This window comes from Capsicum annuum, chromosome 6, assembly GCF_002878395.1.
Source record: "Capsicum annuum cultivar UCD-10X-F1 chromosome 6, UCD10Xv1.1, whole genome shotgun sequence".
Classification (NCBI taxonomy): Eukaryota; Viridiplantae; Streptophyta; class Magnoliopsida; order Solanales; family Solanaceae; genus Capsicum; species Capsicum annuum.
The window spans coordinates 171,794,158-171,809,163 of NC_061116.1; the positions used below are offsets into that span (position 1 = coordinate 171,794,158).

The window sequence follows — 15,006 nt, forward strand, 5'->3', positions numbered from 1 at the left end:
ATATCAATATCTCTTGGAAGAGCTGGGAATAAGAGTAGATGGGGACTTAGACTTGGGAGATGAGGGAGTTTTCAGTAGAGCCACCTTCAAACTTAGAAATCCAAATATCATCAATCAATACATATCCCATAATGGAAAAAGCTTTAGAGTTGTAGCATTGCTTGATTATAACAGAGGGAATAGATTCAAGAAAAATATTGCTAGCTTCCAGGATACGAGAGATAATTAGCCAATAAGGAATGATAGACGAATAAAAAGAAGATTCTATCATATAATTAATGATGAAAGAAGAGAAATTTATCTTATGCAGAGATTCGAGAAGTATGTAAGCAGAGTATCTCGCTAAGATAGAGTAGAGAGAGAACCATCACGAGAAAGAAGAGTAGTAGCTTCAAATTTCAAATGACCAAAACTATGAACTGAGAGCAGAAGGTAAGGCTTCAGAGTTGTCAAGAGCAATGAATTTTTTTTCTTGTTCAAAAGAGATGCCAAAATCGGAAAGCCAAGGATTTTTGGAGAAAGTAGAAAAATCAGAGCAATTAATGTTGAATAAGGCATCAAAAATGGTGCAATCAAGGTAGAAATGCTTACTCACCACTAGGGTTTCAACCTCACCAGAGCGCATGAAACGAAGATCGTTATTGAACAATCTAATAACTGGTGTTGAGACCCAATTTTGGATCTCCATACTCAAAATTAACGCATTTAGGCTCCTTGATCGTTAAATGACACAAAATATAATTTTTTGCATATTTTTTATAATTTTTAACAAATTATTGATAAGCATCATTATTTTAGAATTTTTTTCAATTTATTATCGTATTTTAATTTGTTGATAATTATCCTTAATTTTGTAAATTTTAGGATTTTTATTAGTTTATTATCATTTTAATATTTTTGCACAGTCATATGCATACGTACACAGCATAACACTGTAATAATTTATTTTTTTAGATATTATAATTTTAATGTTTATAGCGTAATACATTCCTTTTTTAGATAATTTTATTATATTTATTATTGGCATTTTTTTGAAATTATATATCGACATTTATATTTTGTACATTATTTAATACGATCTGTAAATATAAATCGGATCAATTATTTTAATACACAGAAAAACAAATTAGTCAAGTCAAGATCTCGTTACTTTTTAAAAGGTGATACTTGAGTTAACGGTTTGAGTTTTCATCCGATGGATAAATAATTTTTACATATTGGTTAAAAGGATGAAAAATCCTTCGGTTGATATCTTTTAGACTAAAAAATATTTTAAGGGGACAAGAAGACTAAGTCTTTTATTTTATGGGCAAAAAAATGGATTAAATTTTATTATAAATAAATAAGGGGAGTTTGATTATATTTTTGCACAAAAAAATATACACATATACGCACAATACACACAAACACGCACATCAACTCTCTCTCTCTCTTCTCTTCTCTTCATTTTCTCTCAAAACCGAACTGTTGCAAATTGCCTTGGCCGGCGAGCTTCTGTCAGTGACCACCTCCTCTTTATTCTCTCCCCTTTTTCCCGTCACCAGAGTCAGCCGCGACCACCCTATCCCCTTTCATCGTCAGCAACTCCATCCAGCAATACTGCTGCTATCGACCACCGTCTCCCCCCGACGAGCGACCACCCCAACAACAATCACAAAACAGATCTGGCCGAAACGATCTCGCCTAAAAGTTGAACTCCGGTGACCCTTTCTTTTCTTTTCATATGTTTGTCAGTTTTATATGTTTTTCCATTTTTCAAGTATGCTCCCTTTGTTTTTTATTTTTAACAATTTGTTTACCTTCCTGTACTGATTTTGTATTAGTTTTGTTTGAAATTTTGCTCTGCCAAGATGTGAACATCTTCGATGAACTATCTTAAATTATTAGTTAATCTTTGTTGTATTTTGGTATCTTGCTTTTATTTAGTACACCAATTACTGCCATGTTGATATTGTAAGTTGTTTATCTATATGTTTATTTTTTAAAATTATTTTTTCTTTTCTTTTATTGAAAAAGGTACATAAATCAATTTAATTTGTTAAAGTCCTCTGTATGATTGTTTATGCTTCTATTAATGATTGTGAATATTTTTCATTAATATACTCTCTCACCATTCATATTTTTTCATTGTTTCATCAACTTGTGAATTTATTATTGCTATTAATTTTTTACACTTTTGATATATTTTTTTTAAATTATTTAATTTATTTCAGTGATCTATTTTAATGTTGAAAAGCCTTTAATAAGTGTTTGTTTTTATTTTGCAATAGTATTGTTTGGAGGTATTCACTGTTATAACTAATTGATAGTTTAATTGGCAAATGAAGAAATTTTTCATTGATTTTTGAAATCTATGCAAATAAAAAGACGGATATTACGTATATAAATATGTAATAAAATAAATACATTCGGGCGATGATGAAATTTTTATAATATTTAAAACTTTATCCGAACCCATTTTTTAATAAAAAAATTATTTTTATATACGCATATTTCTTAATTTATTCTGATTTGCTCCTAACATTTTTTATCACAAGTGTTTGTACAGGTTCTCGGGAATACCGTCAAAAAGGGGTACTAAAAAAGAAGAGTTTGAGTTTTACGTTTATATTTTATATTTTATAACTGTACAAATATTATCATAGTGAAAACTTTACTTTTGGGGCGTTGGGTGGGATATTCTTTATTTACACAATTCTTATCACGCGTTTAGAAAAATTTAAGCCGTTAATATTCATATTAAATTTATTTAGATTATTTAATGAAATAATTCACACTTTTTACACCTAAAATATTACGTAATTTTTTTTCTTTAAAATAATTTTTTCTTTATTCAAATCTTGTCTTTCTTATCATTTATATTGTTATATACTTTTTTTCACATATCTTCACGTACCTGTACATATACATTTTATGATAATATACGTATTATATTATTCCAATACATATTTTATATCTGTATTTATAATCATTGATTTTTCCTTTTTATCTTTTGATAAATCTAAGTTTGGCCGGGAACCACATTTGTGGATTCTGAAGGGTGCCTAATTCCTTTTCTCCGTAATAATTTGAACCTTTACCTAAAATTTAAATTGGTTCGCATATTGAAATAAAAATCATACTTGTTAATAAATAATTATGTTTCCTTTTTTTTCTTAAAAATTAGGTAGTGACTCTATATAAAATTAATTTTTTTTAGAGTCCATAATATCGTGCTTGTTTTAACCTAGGTAAAAATAGGGTATGACAGTTTGGCGATTCTGCTGGGGAATCAAGGCTCTAACTATAACAGACTTAGGTAAATATTTATGTTTTTATATTTATTTGTTTCATATTAATTGTCTTGATTCATTTTGTTATGTGACATAAATTATTTATTTGTTATTATTTTGTATAGATTATTTATTTATTTATCACTTTATTAAATTGACATTCCATTCATATTTCTTCCATTTCGAAAAATTGACACTCACACATATTGTACACACGGATTATACATTGTACTTTTTTCAAATTCTTTCTTATCACCTTACTTTAGAGAGTCGACACATACGTGGAGTGAGCGGCAATTTTACTGCTGTGGGACTACGTGCCTTCTCATATAGGAAATTCAAGTCAGTGTTCACCCACTCTTAGTAAGCATAAAATAGAGCTAAAATAACACCTTTTTAGGTACATGCATCATTAGTCAACTTTATTCAAATGTCCGAAGGGTTCTTGACCCAAGTGACACATTCATAGCTCTGTACATATTTGAAGAATGATCGTGCTTATATGTTATCTTCTTGCTTTAAATTGGTTAATTTAGTAGAAATGTGTAATCTAACCTTTGTTTTGATGGGAGAATTAGTTAAAAGATACACTTTAGCAACATAGTCAATAGCTGTGCATAGGTTTGAACTACATTTTGACCTGATTCTTGTCCTGACAAGATACGTAGGCAACCCTGCATTAGAGTTCGATCTCTTCACTGGTTTAGAATAATTTCTCCGAAATTAAACTGGGGCAATTTTATGAAATAGCTCTTAGACGCTCTCTATTGGTATTTAAGAGCGCAAAGTGGTAGCTCCTCAAATCCAATTCCCGATTACATTAGTGACTAGCCGGCCTATCTCCAAATTCTCACACTATTTTTGATTTGAAAATACCTAGCTTCTTCTTTTGAACATCGTAAATTATTAAATTTATGGCGTATTGATCCCCATTCTTATAAGTAAGGGTTCAACATTTTTTCAATCATAACAATCCTGCCAATCTGGTAAAATAATGTCATAAATTTTTCAATTCTAATCTTTTCAATCTTGTTTTGACATTCATCCTCTCGGTCGTCTGATCGAAATAATTTTGATGCAAAAAGCAGTTCCTTCCTGATGTCTTCACAAATGACCATCATTTTTCTTATTATGCATTACACATAAAAATTCATAAATTTGTTTGAACTACGCAGGCTCGATTCTTGTTTTTACAAGATATGTAGGCAACCCTTATTTGGGTTTGATTTTATTTTTTTTAAAAATAAAATAATAAAATTTTGATTTGGTTGATACCAATACAGTTAGGAGTACATTAGAAAGAACTAATTGGTATGATGAAAACGATCTACTTCATGATAAACCATAGATACTTTTGGTACCTTTTATCATACCTGAGCAACACTAGAACAATTCTCTTGCTTACATCTAAGACAAGAACAAAGCCAACCTCATCATTTCATGTTCATTGTGTGGTGAACTTCAGTTTAATTCATTGCATTGCATTGTTGATCTAAAACTTGACTTAAATCTCTGTTGAGGTAAAATTCTGAGTTATACTTGGTTTAGAAAAGGATCGTAGGCCTTCTTTGACCCGATTGAGCCTTTCATAGCCTACTAAATGACATTAATCCCTAAAATTTCTTTTTTTGATCCTAAAATCTTTTCTTTGGACAATCGCATTTAAGCCTATACATTTTCGAGTGCTTAAATGCGCTGTCCCTCTCTTGGCCGAACCTCCTTGAGCGCACTTAATACGTATAAAATGAGAATGAAGATTCAAGATCAAAGAAGCAAACTGCAAAGAATATATTATCCTAGATGAACAAAAATGAAAAAAATGAATTCAAAAGGAGCAAAATCCCCAAAAAGAGAGAGAAAAGAAAAAAAGAAAAAATATATAGTTTCTTGAAAAACAAGGGAAAAAACTCTAACACAAGATTCAAAATAAGTTGAAGCAAATACAAAACAAGGGACAACGCAGCATAACTAAGAAGATCATGCATCAAAGCACAACAAATATTGAAAGCACAGATACAATGCAACGCTCATTGAGGAATTAGTCACTTTCATTCCAAATGTTATCTTACCCACCCCCAAGCCCACATTACAAGTCAATAACAAGTCCTACAGGATCTTATTCCAAGTGTTCTCACATTAGTGGATATTTACATGAAAATCAAGCCTATAGTATCACAATTACATACATTGAATTCCTTCCTTCCTGAGGGTATTTGTTTAAACGTCCCCAAATTTAAAAAAAAAATTACTCCAATATGTGCGAAATGAGACTTTCTTCCTGGAGAAGGCACTTCAAGCATGAGATAGGCATATCTAGAAATATTTGTTTGAAGCAAGAAAAAAAATTTATTCGATACTTAGGCGTGTCTGAGGTAACACTTAAAACTATAAGAGTTACCCTGAAGTTGATCTCGATTAGCTGGGAAGGAGATAAGGGAAAATTCTTGTGCACGCTACTAATTGTTGGTACCAACTGAAGTCAAGACATGATTTTGTATCGTGTCTTCTTCATCTTTCTATATTTTTTATCGAAAAATATAACCGTTTTTTTTTTCAAGATGCCTTTTTTTATATATATGCATTTTTTACTTTCATTCAAGGCATTCAGTTTTCAAATATGAACATTTTGACTTTTTGTTTCAAGCACATTTTTTTAAATACCGATGTGTTAGTTTTTAGTCTAGCACCCATCTTTGATCATTTTTATATTTTTATAGCCCCGCCAGTCGAGAGGCTATTACATTTGTTCTCCTAGTTGAGAACCTTCTACATTTCAATAACCCCATCAATTGAGAGACTATTAGGTTTCAGTCACTTCACTAGTTGAGGGACTTAGTCTTCGTAGACAATCGAAGACGGCAATAAGCATCAGTCTTCTTAATAATCAGAGACATCGTAATCTTTTTCACGTCCCCTTAAGCAATCAAAAATGTCATGCATCTTTTCAATCCACAATAGTAAGACATTTTTTTGTTCCCTTAGAAGAGGTCTGTATTAGTCATAAATCCTACACTGGGACAAATTTTGAGAGTTGTCTCAAAATTTATCCGATTATTTTATTTCGAACTACATCGACCTGATTCTCGTAACATTCGAGATATGTAGGAAGCTCTATGCAGAGTTCGCTCACCACAACCCCATAATCATTCTTTCTCCCTAGCAAGTACACAATCTTGCATTCCCCAACATCACACGGCTAGATATTAGGGCAATTTTGAAAGCAGTATCGAGGATATGGGAATACGTTCTTTCCAAAATAATTCTTTAATAATCATTTTACAAGGGTTTGTCCACTCTCAAATAGGACACATTGGGTTAGTCTGCCCTCTAATAAGACAACTATGCATGTTTTTCCTTCAATTAGATATTTATGTTCGCTTGTCTTTACTTGCACATATATCAATGCAATTATTTTACCATTTAAACAGTGCATTCTACCTTTGTCTTTAATTGCACATATTACAACACATTTATTTTACAAGTTAAGCACTGTATTTTATCTTTGCCTTTACTTACACGCATCACAATACATTTGTTTTATCGATTCAGCACTGTATTTTATCTTTGACTTTACTTCCACGCATCACAATGCATTTATTTTATCGTTTAAGCACCGCATTCTATCTTTTACTTTACTTGGATGCACCACAATGCATTTATTTTATCGTTTAAGCACTACATTCTATCTTTTACTTTACTTGGATGCACCACAATGCATTTATTTTATCGTTTAAGCACTACATTCTATCTTTGTCTTTACTTGAACGCATCGCAATGTATTTATTTCATTATTTTTAGCACTGCATGCTGTCTTTGTTTTTATTTGCACACATCACAATGTATTTATTTTATCATTTAAGCACTGCATTCCTCTTTGCCTTCGTCTGCACATATTGCAATCCATTTATTTTATCATTTCATCACCGCATGTAATCTTTGTGTTTACTTGCACATCACAAATACATTTCTTTTATCATTTAAGCATGACATGCTTTCTTTACCTTTACTCACAGCACATCACAATGCATTTACTTCATTATTTGAGCATTGTATGTCATTTTTGCCTTTACTGACACATATCTCAATGTATTTATTTTTATTATTTAAGCACCGTATACACATATCCTAATGCATTTTATTATTTAAGCACTGCATATCTCACAAATATTGCAATGCATTTATTTTTGTTATTTAAATACTGAACGCACATATCACAATGCATTTTATTATTTAAGCACTACATGTCTCGCAAATGTCACAATGTATTTATTTCATCATTTAAGCACTGCATGTCATCTTTTCCTTTGCTGGCGTATATCGCAATGTATTTATTTTATTATTTAAACAAAGCACACACATATCATAATGCATTTATTTTATCATTTAGGAACTGCACACCTTGCAAATATCGCAAGTATTTATTTTATCATTTAAGCACTGCATGTCATCTTGGTCTTCCCTTGCACATATCGCAATGCATTTGTTTTATAATTTAAGCACTGCATGTCATCTTTGCATCGCAATGCATTTATTTTGTTATTTAAGCACTGCATCCTTTGTCTTTACTTGCACATATTGCAATACACTTATTTTATCATTTAAGCACTGGATACTATCTTTGTCTGTGCTATTTTTTTAATTAGTTAAGCACTGCATGTTATTTTTAATTTCTCAAAAAAAAAAGAAAAAAATCAAGCTTTATTTTTCGTTCGTGGTTTGTTTAGTAGTAATTCTTAGTTTTATGCATTTGCAAGCATATAATTTGAGAATAAATTATCCTTCCACCCTAAAATAGGACATTTTGGGTTAGTCTGCTTTTTAATAAGACCTTTATGCGTGTCTATCTTCAATTGAATATTTTGCTTGTCTTTGATTAAAATCTTGCAGTGCCTTTAATTATTTATCTTTACATTAATTAAGCACTACAAGCCATTTTTTTGAATTTCTCCAAAAACAAACAAAAAATTAAGCTGACTTACTCATTTTTATATTGTTTTTCAGTTTTATAAATTTTGCAGACATAGAATTCAAGGACGCATTGGGTTTGTCTAACCCAAAATAGGATATGTTGGGATACCTTTTGAATTATATCCAACTTAATCCTCATGCAACTCAATATGTGGGCAAGTCTAAATTGGAGTTCACCCGAATTTTTTTTTATCAAAAATAATTTTTTTTCGAGCAAAATTGGCTACACGTCAACGTTATTGTTTGAGTACTTCTACATTATCTTCAAACGAAAAGGGGCAACTGTTGACACCCAATTTTGACTCTCCATGCTTAAAATTAATGCATTTAGGCTCCTTGATCTTTAAATGGTACAAAATGTAGTTTTTCACATATTTTTTTTTTACATTTTTTAACAAATTATTGATAAACATCATTATTTAGAATTTTTTCCAATTTATTATCATATTTTAATTTTACATAATTTATTGATAATTATCCTTAATTTCATAATTTTAGAATTTTTATCAGTTTATTATCATTTTAATATTTTTGCACAGTCATATGCATACGTACATAACATAATACTGTAATAATTTTATTTTTTTACATATTATAATTTTAATCGCTTATAGAGCAATACATTCTTTTTGTTTAGATAATTTTATTATATTTATTGTTGGCATTTTCCTGTAATTATATATCGATATTTATATATTGTACATTATTTAATAAGATTTGTAAATATAATTCGGATCAATTATTTTAATACACAGAGAAAAAATTAGTTAAGTTAAGGTCTCGTCACGTTTTAAAAGGTGATACTTGAGTTGACGGGTTGAGTTTTTCATCCGTTGGATAAATAATCTTTATATATTGGTTAAAAGGATGAAAAATCCTTTGGTTAATAACTTTAGGCTAAAAAATGTATTAAGGGGACAAGAAAACCAAGTCTTTTATTTTTTGGGCAAAAAAATGGATCAAGTTTTATTATAAATAAAGAAGGGGAGTTTGATTATATTTTCGCATAAAAAATATACACATATACGCACAATAAACACACACGCACGTACGCACGCACGCACGCATATCGGATCTCTGTCTCTCTCTTCTTAATACAAGCCAAATAGCCTCCGAGTTGCTAGAGGATGCTTACGGGTCAAATGACACTTGAATACTTCTTCAGGGTTATCTAAAGGCGTCCATTGGATCATTATGATGACCAAGGAGACTTAAGGGACATTAGAGAGGCCAATGGAAGACCAAACAGGGCTAGAAAGCTCCCGAAAGAGGAGATGCACCTCATCCGCTTTGGAGGTGCGCCCAACCCACTTTAGATCTGCTAGAAAACCCACTATACCCTTGGGATGTGCCCTATGTGTCCCCATATGGTCAAGCAAGTGCCTAATAGGCTTCTATGTGTTTGTCTTTCCTAAATGGGTTACTTTTGGGCCCATATGATGTAATAACCTAGCCTATACTATAAATAGGACTTCTTTTCACTTTAGTAAGTAGTTTATGTTGAATTATGAATTTGAACACTTGTGAGAGTGTTGAATTATGAATTTGAACACTTGTGAGAGTGTGAGGCAAACGTGAATTCTCTTGTGTTGATCTTTTATTTAGAAAAGTGGGTTGCTTGGAAATCGATTCTCTTGAGGTCTATGTAAGATTTAAGTGCTTTGATCAATTTAATTGATTGAGGGTTTAGGGTTTGATACACCCTTTATTTGCTTTCAATTCCTTGCATTGTGACTATTTTATTGCTTTTCTATCTATCTTTAGCTTTAGTATTCGTATCGTAGTTTAATTTTTGATTCCATACTTTGTTTGTGTATCATTTGGTATCAAAGCCGAGCTTGATTACGTTCCCATGAAGTCAATCTTGGGTTTGCTATCTAAAAAAAGTGTGTCAAAAATATTTTTAAGAAAACCCCATCAAAAAAAATTATGTTCTTGAGTCTTTCTTGTTGTTTCTACACTTGATTTGTTTCATCTAGTGATATTTAGATTGGAACTTGGTCATTTAGTGTGTTTGTAAGTGCATGTGGAAGAACTCACCATCGTTTTCTTGAAATTTGGAGAAATGGGTTCTTAGATCTACAAATTTTTTTGTTGAAATTCGAGGTCAAAGAAGTTGAAAAGGTGTTTCCATGGTTGAAAGAAGCTTAGGGTAAAAAGATGGTGTTATTTGGAGAAGTTTGAAAAATTCACCATTTTTACGGTTTTGAAGGTTGAAGGAAATAAAAGTGGGTTAAAAAATCTAGAAGTTTTGGTGATGTTTTGAAGGTTAATGATTCATGTAATGTGTTTCTTATGTCGATGAGAGCCTAAGGTTAAAATTTTGTGGAATTCCGAGCCAAAATGAAGAAGTTGTGCATTTTGGATTTTCAAAGTTCTTCTAGGTGTTCTTGAGATGATTCATATTTTCAAGTTGAATCTTCATAAAAAAGTTATTGTTATATCCAAAAAGGATAAATAAAAAGTGTACAAAAGTGTTATTACAAGAGCACCTTTGAAGATTCAAAGAATATTTCAAAAGAAGAAGACAAAAAAGAACCACAACAAGTACATTTTGGCCCTTTGTGCAAGCATTTCGGCTGATCTACCTTGGAGGTGCCTTGGATGTGCGCCCAAACTGCTAAATCAGGTCAAGGGCAGCCTAAAACAGTAGCTTATGCATTGGGTTTGCCCCCCATATGCCTTAGGTATGCTCCCGATCCGCTTCAGCTTGTTCCAAGTGCAGATCACCCTTTTCAACACACTTTTTGCAAGGTTCCATCAATCTAACTTCATTTCTTGATTATTAACTTCATATTTTGATTCTTAAAAACTAATTAACAACTAATAATTGATCTATTAGTTGATTAATTGGTTCTAGATTCTGATTCTTTCTTATCCGTTCTTGTGTGCTTTTCTCTTTTGTTTTTGTTGAACCTTCTTGATTCAAGTAAGTTAGTTGTTTTTGAGTTTTTTCTTTTCAATTTCAAACAAGAATCTATTCTGACCTTAATCCATAATTGGTACCAAGCATTATCATTGGCGTACAAAAAACCTATCAATGCCTGGGACTCCAATTGAGTGACAAATAAAGGTGTGAAATTTGAGAGCTTATGAGGTTGATCTCTTAACTTAAACTTATTTGTTGTTTTTGTTTTGTTTTAGTATTTCTTTTATATAGTTACCATGGCCTCGGGAGAAGGTATTCCAAGAGCTTCGGAAGAGATAAAAATGGAAACTTTAATGACGGCCATAATGAGTGTGAAACAAGATTTAAATCAAAGAATGAAAAGCATGAAAAGTTCACTCTCAAGAAGGATGGATAAAATAGTAGATCTCCTACACTTCCCTAACTCCATCCTATCCATTCCATCAAATTTTCGAGCTTCTTTGAGTGGACATGCTCCAACGAACTTCAAGGTAATCGAACTAACTCTTGCACTCTAGTAAATAAGGCTAGTAGGCAACTAAGTGTGAAAGATAGTTTAAGTGAGCCTAATGTCTCCTTACTTTATGATGCTAATGTACAACTTGAAAGCGTGGAAACACTAGTTGATCCTTATGATGACCAAATTGACTCTTCTAGTAAGAGCGATTTGTGTCCACCAAGTGTTAAAGCCATTGAGATAAGTGATAGTACAGTGTCTTGTGGAATTCATGAGGACCGACTTTTATGTAAACCTAGCCTATCACTTAGAAATATATTGTTAGTCGGTTGAATGAGAATGATCCTCTAGTTTCCTTTGTAGATCATCATACTAGTATAGAGGGTGCAAATGATTGTATTGGTGGTAATCTTGTGGGGAAGAAGTATTTCCTAAACCCATGTCCATGGACACTCTACCCATTTGATCCCGGTGATCATTTAAAATATGGAGGTTCTTCTCCACACAACTTGGTGCTTGGGCAAGAAGACAAGCTAACCATGAGTGAGGGTGTTGGAACTCATCTCTATGATAAAAAGTCTTTCTTAGAGATTTCTAATCTACTTGAGAGGCCAAAGTTGTGTAAGAAAAGGGTATCTAACAAAGATGAGTGCTATAGCAGGGTTATAATCTTATTGAGACTTGGAATCTCTGTGAGCCTTCATGAGCGGTTCAATGATTACCATGGTTCCTCTAGCATACCCTTTTGTCCAAATCTCTTGAATGACTAAGTAGCTCTTGCTTTGTGGTTTTATACACCCTTTGTAGATCATTTTGATGCTTGGTTATATCTTAAGCATGTGCAACCTTGATATGATGGTATAATTGAATGTGCTAATTCTAACCCTCATGCTATGAGAATATTTTGTTCGATTATCCTTTCTTTGGTGTTGGAAGGTTTGGATTCGAGGTCAAATCTTTTTCAAGAAAGGGAGGATGATACAAGACAAATGGCCTCTGAGTTGCTAGAGAGAATGCTTACGGTTCAAATGACACTTGAAGACTTCTTGAGGGCTATCTAAATGCATCCATTGGATGATTATGATGACCAAGGAGACTTAAGGATGTTAGAGAGGCCAATGGATGACCAAACGGGGCTAGAAAGTCCCCGAAAGAAGAGATGTGCCCTATCTGCTTGGGAGAAGCGCCCAACCCACTCTAGATTCGCTAGAGCGGGTCAAAAAAGGCCACTATACCCTTGGGATGTGCCCCATGTGTGCACCATATGCTTAAGTAAGTACCTAATGGGCTTCTATGTGTTTGTCTTTCCTAAATGGGTCACTTTTGGGCCCATATGATGTAATAACCTATCCTAGACTATAAATAAGATTTCTTTTCATTTTAGTAAGTAGTTTATGATGAATTATGAATTTGAACACTTGTGAGAGTGTGAGGTAAACATGGATTTGCTTGTGTTGATCATTTGTATAGAAACGTGGGTTGTTTGAGAATTGATTCCCTTGAGGTCTATGTAAGATTTAAGTGCTTTTTTTGGTTTAATTGATTGAGGATTTAGGGTTTGATACACCCTTTATTTGCTTTTAATTCCTTGCATTGTGTTTATCCTATTGCTTCTCTATATCTCTTTAGCTTTCATTTTCGTATCGTAGTTTAGTTTTCAATTTTGTACTTTGTTCGTGTATCCCTTCTTTTCTTTACCTTTTCTCTCAAAATCGAACTGCCGCCAATCGCCTTGGCTGGCGACCACCTCCTCTTCCTTTTCTCCCCTCTTTTTCGTCAACGACGAGACCATATCGGAGTCAGCCGCGACCACCCTCCTCCCTTTCTCTGCCAGTAACTCCAGCCAGCAAAAATGCCACAACCGACCACCACCTCCCCCCGGCGACCAACCATCCTAACAATAATCACGAACTAGATCTAGACAAAATAATCTCGCTTGAAAGTTAAACTCCGATGATCCTTTCTTTCTTTTCATATGTTTTTCAGTTTTATATGTTTTTTCATTTTTCAAGTATGCTCCCTTTGTTTTTTTTTAACAATTTTCTTGCCTTCTTGTACTGATTTTGTATTAATTTTGTTTGAAATTTTGCTCCGCCAAGATGTGAACATCTCCGATGAACTATCTTAAATCTTTAGTTAATCTTTGTTGTATTTTGGTATCTTGCTTTTATTTAGTACATCAATTACTGCCATGTTGATATTGTAAGTTGTTTATCTATATTTTTATTTTTTAATGATTTTCATTTATCTTTTATTGAAAGAGGTGCATAAATCAATGTAATTGGTTAATGTCCTCTGTATGATTGTTTATGCTTCTATTAATAATTGTGAATATTTTACATTAACATACTCTCTCACTGTTCATATTTGCTCACTGTTTCATCAACTTGTGAATTTATGCTTGCTATTAATTTGTTTCACTTTTGGTATTTTTTCCTTAAAAATTAGGTGACGACTTTATATAAAATTAATTCTTTTTAGAGTCCATAATATCGTATTTGTTTTAACCTAGGTAAAAATAGGGTATGACAAGTGATTCATATGCAATCTTAGGAATATTTGAAAAAATATTAGCCCATCCTTAAAATTCAAATAGGGGTTTTGTATGAAAATGTAGGAATTCCAATACCTCTTGATCTACAAGTCTACCATGAGCCATAGGAAGTTCCTTCAGAGATCAAAAAAATTCTGTTTGCTGGCCTCAAAAAGTCAATTTTGAAATTAAGAGAGCTATCAAAGTCAAATTTTACCTTTTTGTAGGTACTTTTAGAGACATCAGGAGCAGATGAGTGCTTACCAAAAAAGGAATTAGAAGAATTAGTCGAGGGTGAAGGATTTTGGTCCGAGGCATCAGAGTCCAGCAGAATTGGTGAAACTGCCTTCCCTTTACCCTTGAAATGAGAATTTTTTAGACTACCAGAGGAAGAAGATTTAGAATTCTTAGCCATGAGTAAGAAAAGATAGAAAACGAACAAAAAATTTGAGAGAATTATATAGGACAAGAGAGAAGAAGTTGAAGCGGAGAAGTTTCCTAGGAAAATTAAGTGACGCCATAAAGAAATTTACCATATATCCAATCAGTGTCAGGTAAAAAAATAGGAGAAGCTTGAAAAGGCGCATACAACAATCATGCATTAATTAAAAATACTTTAACAGTTCTTTGCAAAAGGAAGAAAATCAGTCAAAAATATATAGACTACAATTAATAGATTAAAAAGGCAAAAATCTTTCTTCCAAGAGACGTTTAATAACATATCTACTAATAGAAAAAATTCTTAATAGAGAATATATCAAAATTACTTTTTAAACAAAACCTGTGAAGAAAAGATGCTATATATAGATATATTTTAGAGAGATGTAAGGATTTTTGGATGAAATTATTACAAAGGATTTCACATTAT

At 32.2% G+C, this 15,006-nt stretch overlaps 1 long non-coding RNA gene across 1 annotated transcript; it reads left to right on the forward strand.

Annotated features, from left to right (window-relative positions):
• Positions 1-1,426: 1,426 nt before the first annotated feature.
• On the forward strand, positions 1,427-13,268 carry LOC124899739. Its single transcript, XR_007057271.1, has 3 exons — positions 1,427-1,700; positions 3,231-3,298; positions 12,542-13,268. It is a non-coding gene; the product is annotated as an uncharacterized LOC124899739 (long non-coding RNA).
• The last annotated feature ends 1,738 nt before the right edge of the window (positions 13,269-15,006 follow it).